The sequence below is a fragment of the Gossypium arboreum genome, chromosome 3 (assembly GCF_025698485.1).
Source record: "Gossypium arboreum isolate Shixiya-1 chromosome 3, ASM2569848v2, whole genome shotgun sequence".
Classification (NCBI taxonomy): domain Eukaryota; kingdom Viridiplantae; phylum Streptophyta; class Magnoliopsida; order Malvales; family Malvaceae; genus Gossypium; species Gossypium arboreum.
In genome coordinates, this window is record NC_069072.1 from 67,987,638 (window position 1) to 67,993,093 (window position 5,456).

Sequence of the window (5,456 nt, forward strand, 5' to 3'; positions counted from 1 at the left end):
CTTATTTTTATTTGCCAATAAATATACTCAAACATCACAAGAGAAATAATCAACCAATTGTCAAAAAATAATGAGATTCATAAGATGAAAGAGTGTCCTAAAACCACAATAAATCACAATAAACTAACTCAAAAATACAAGTGGCTTTCTGTTCACTAATTAAAAAGTTATTTCTAGTTTGCTTAGCATGATGAAATATTTCACATGCTTTATTCAGATGATCTCTGGAGTTATTAACATAAGGAAGTAAATTTACTACTTTCTCAAAAGAGTGACCAAATCTTCTATGCCAAAGTTCCAAAAAGGACGAGGCTTTAACCAAAACTACTTTAACTGTTGAAACCTGTCAGAAGTGGTAAAGTCTATCTTGTCTCTCACTCACTCTAATCAACTCCTTCTAATAAAGGTCTTGAAATAGCACATATGTCAATAGAAATTTAGACAAACCAGTTCATATCATCATTCAACTAGGAAACCAAATTAAATTGCAGTTAAATTTAGGAACGTAAAAAATGTATTTTAGGTGAATTTAGTCCGTCAAGTTAACCATTCTTTTTTTGGTAGCCACTATTGTTTGGTCATCAGGGATTATTATGGAACATGCTACAACATCTCTCATATTCGTCAAACACATAAGATCACTTGTAACATGATTTGAACACCATGTATTAATAATCCAATTATTCTTGGACTTACCATTCAATCGAGTAGAAATTGAATGTTTATTACTGAACATTGCCAAAAGACACTGTCATTTTTTTAGTACTAAAATAGGAAGTGCCGCCCCTGGTAATGCTGAACAAAGAGAAGACTCGTCACCAGCCATTTAGAATGATGAAAGAAAAAAAATGTGTATGCCATGATAAGAATAGGGCAATCTCTTGAATTTTATTGATAGACTTCAAAGGTATATATATCTATACAGTAGTAGTTACGTAGGAATCAAATTTCCAAAAGATAATATCCCATAATAATATCCTATAATATCCCATTAGGAATCAAATTGCTAAAAGATAATATCCTATAATAATATCCTAATAAATATTCTTATAATAGCAAATAAAAATACTTTTAAAATATGAAAAGTTTAAAGTTAAAATATGTTATAAGTTCTTGTACTATTTATAAATTTGGAATTTTGTCCCTATATTTTTAATTTTATAAATTTAGTCCCTCCACTTTTCATATTTCATAATTTAGGTCCAATTGTTAACACCATTATTTTTTTGTTACATTTGCTAGTGTGACATTTTGAAATAAAAAATACTCACTTGGTGACCATGTAACTAAAAGAATGACACTATAATGAGCATGAGTTGAACAAAAGAATTTTAACAGTGTTAACAATTGAGCTTGTATTTTTAACTCCGAAAAGTAAAGGGACTAAAATCCTTGAAATAGAAGTTGGGGGATTAAATGCTAAAAGTACGAAGAGTATAGGGACTTAAAGCATATTTTAACAAAAATTTAAATATACTTTAAAAAGTAATACTTTTCAATAATTAAAAAACTGAAAAACTAATACAATTTCTAAATTTTTAATATTTTAAAATAGAATTTAAAACAATCTCATTTTTAAAATTTTAAGAAAACTAAAAATAAAATATTGTAATTTAATATTTTGCTTTCCTTAATTTTAAATATAAATTTGAAATAAATGGGTCATATCGAGAAAATAAATAAATTTCATTATCCTTTTTTAATTGTTAGTTCAATATTGAATGTGGAAGCTAAAAACAAGTCTAGTTTGAAGCATTTTTTTGCTTTGATATATTGATTTATGCTTATCAACCAATCAACAATGTGTTGACATTAGTTGGAGTTCAAATTTAACTAACTCCTTCCCTTTATCTTTGATGAAACAAAATTGATTGTTAGATTCTTCTTCTTCTTCTTCTTTTAGCATAAAAGGCCTAGAAAGCCATTAAATTTCTTTAATCAAACACCATCATCAATAAGAAAGCAGTGGTTCTCACAAGTAATCCACATCAAAAGTAAAATTGTATAAGCTATCAAGCTCTAATCGACTTAAGCAATCGACACTTCTATTATCTAAACATGCTAAATAATGAAAATTCAAAGACAAAAATAAATGTTTAAACTATCGTGCTTCATTTAGGTAGAAGCCTAAAAGAGAAATATCATCCAAATTAGAATAGAGGTTAGAAATAAATAGAGCATAATTAGATTTCACAATAATGCAATTCGCTCTACTTACTTAGAATTTTAATAAGACTTTTAATAAGGAAGTTAATTTAAGAAGTCTGAGTCGAAGAACACTCCTAAGACCAAGACTAAAAGTGATATTGTTAAAGAGAAGATTGATATAGAGAAGAAGAAGAGAGACATCCAGTGTCATGAATGCCTTGGCTATGGTCATATTCAAGATGAAAGTTCTAACACTCTTAAGAAGAAAAAGAAGTGTTTATGTGTTATGTGGAGTGATGAAGACACCTCTAGCAATTTTAAATATGAAGATGACCAGGTGAAAAATTATGTTACATTTGCTTCAAGTGTTGTATGTGGCTCAAAGGTTGAAACAGATGATGATCCAAATGGTGATGAAGAGGAAGAATTTCTGAAGACCTACAAAACTATGCTGGGAAAATAGAAATAAGTATATAACTTTAATTCAAAATTGGCTCAAGAGAATTTGCAACTAGAGGAAGAAAACAAAAACTTGATTAAGCAAGTTGAGGCCAAGGAGGCTTTGTTAACCAAAGAGTTGGACAATTTTGTTAACACCAAAAATGAGTTGGCAAAAAAAATTGATGCTTGATAAATTCAATACATGTAGCAAAAAATTAGATGAAATTTTTGCTTCTAGTAAAAGAGATCCAAGAAAGAGTGGACTTGGATTTGTTGATAAAGGAAAAATAATAATGAAGAGTCCTACTGTGTCTGTTAAAGGATCAAGTCAAAGTGAAACAAGAGAATGCTCAACCAAGGTCATTATGATTAAGATAAACAAAAAGGTACCCATTCATTCAAGAATAATTTTTTATTATTGTGGTACAACGGAGCACACCAGACCAAGATGTTTTAAAATACTGCACATCAAACCATACTCTCAAGAAAAAGGCTACTTATACCTTGGTTGATGGTTTGAATCCTCACGTGCCCATTTTTCATGATAAATATTCTACTATTCCTACAGGTACATACTTCCTCCACAAATTGAGGCACTATCACTTCACGAACCCATAGGGCTTTTCATGGAATCGAGAGACAAAACCCCAACACAAGACAATACCTTTGATTGTTAAGGGCAGCATCAACTACCCGACAGACGATACTTTGAAAATTCTTCCAAGGAAGTTGATACCCCTTAATAAAAACTTGACACATGGCACTATATATTTATATGATATTTTTTTCCACAAGTTTTTAACGTCCAAATTGGACTTATTTGAATCATATTAAAAATATAATGATTAAATTGGCTACTTTTAAAGTATAGTGACTAATTTATAATATAGGGAACTTTAAGTACTTCAACCATTTTTCATTAAGTAGGCAACCTTGCAACAACCTCTGTTTTATGATCATTGTTGTAGATGCTTTTTGTCCCATGATTGTACGATAAAGTCTATTTCCTTTTCCATTCAAAGTAAATGAAAATTTATATATATTTTTCATTATTTCAATTTCATCTATTCTAAGGTGTTAACAATAAACAACTAAAGATTTTAGTAGGCCCTTTAGTTTTCGATTGGTGCAAATTAAAGGTCCTTTGAATAGCTAGAAAAATAAAGTTGCAAGGATTGTTAAAAATTGATAGGCCGAGTAGGGTTTTGGGCAGGAAAATATTGAAATGGTTGTTGGGGGTCCAAGCATGAGATTGAAAACTCTAGCCGAAGTTATTAAGACAAGCACGGTATTGGTTTCAAGACTCATGGAAATGGCACGCCTACTAAAGCCTTCAGATGATAAAAATTTGAGACTGAAAGATCTTTTGGTGGATATGTCACTTGCGATGCAAGGGATTCTACATGGAATATATCAACATTCAGTCACTGTACCTAGGGACGGTGAGGATTCGATGATAGTGGAAGGTTTTGACATTGTGAGAAGCCTTGGTGATGATGGGTCATAGTAATCGAGTATGGCTTTACTGTTTTTTAATCTATTTTTATATGGATATAGAATTATTATTTTGCAATTGATAGGGGACAGGTCATCCTTGTTTTCACAACTTTGTGAAGGAGTATGAAAGACAATTCTCTCATGATTTAATGGTTCAGTTTGAGACTCATATCAGTAGCTCGAGAGCTGATGCTATTATCGAGAAATTAGGTTTTCACAACTCTTTCATAAATGAAGTAGTGGACTTTGCTAAGGTGATTTTGATTTTATAGAACGAAAATATTGAAGTTGATATTTTAGATATACACCCTCAACTGGTTCATATAAGGATCCATAGTAAATAGGGACATTCAAGTTTCTTATGCTCAGCTACTTATGCCAGTCCGCAACCAGCTAAAAGACACTCCTTTTGGAGTTTTCTGGAGTCACTTGTAGGGTTTATTTTTTAACCTTAGATTCTAGCGGGTAATTTCAATTCAATTTTGGATAATTCAGAACGAGCAGCTGGATTGGGTAATACTAAAGTCGAGTGCGATCTCTTCAAATCATTTATGTTCAAGCATGGGATAACTTTGCTCCAAACAATTGCGTTCGTCACCTACACAGATTGAAGTCAGATCACAGGCCGCTTCTGGTGTCTTTGACGCCTAATATTCAAAATTCCCCTAACAATGCATGATAGCCTTTCTTTTTCTTAGTAAGATGGTTACTGCACCCAGAATTTGGAGATTTAATTCGTAATCACTGGAATCAAGGCATTGATATTGTTTTGAATCAAGAGAAACTCCAATCAGTAGTTCAAGATTGGAACAAGAGAGTTTATGGTAACATTTTTGCTCGAAAGAAGGAGTTAACTAAGGAATTCAAATGTGTTTTGAGGATCCTAAAATTGCATGTTGGGAAAAGTATGGTTTGAAAACGGTTTTCTTGCACAGCGAAAAATTAAAATATTAAAAATCGACCTGATTTTTTATATTTATTGAAAAAACCTTAACCAAATTCATACTTGTGTTTTCTACTTAGTAGAAGTTTGTTGTTGTTGGCTTTCAACCAAACAATCTTATCCGCTATTCTCGTACAACGAACTGCTTCGAGTGTGGGTTCGAACCAATTGAATTGAAACACAGAATTAGAAAAAGTTTTCTCTCCTTTAGGGATGAAAACAAAATTCTCTCTTCTTAATAGAAACTGATAGTATTGTTATTCTGAAAAAATATATGTAATAGTTGAGAATAAATTCTCTCTATTTTTCGGCAGAATAATAATCTCTTAAATTTATGTTAATAGTTCTACCGGTGTTATCTATTTATAGGAAGAGAAGGTAGAATTCTTATTGAGTTGTAGTGGTTTATTTCAAATGGAAAAACAAA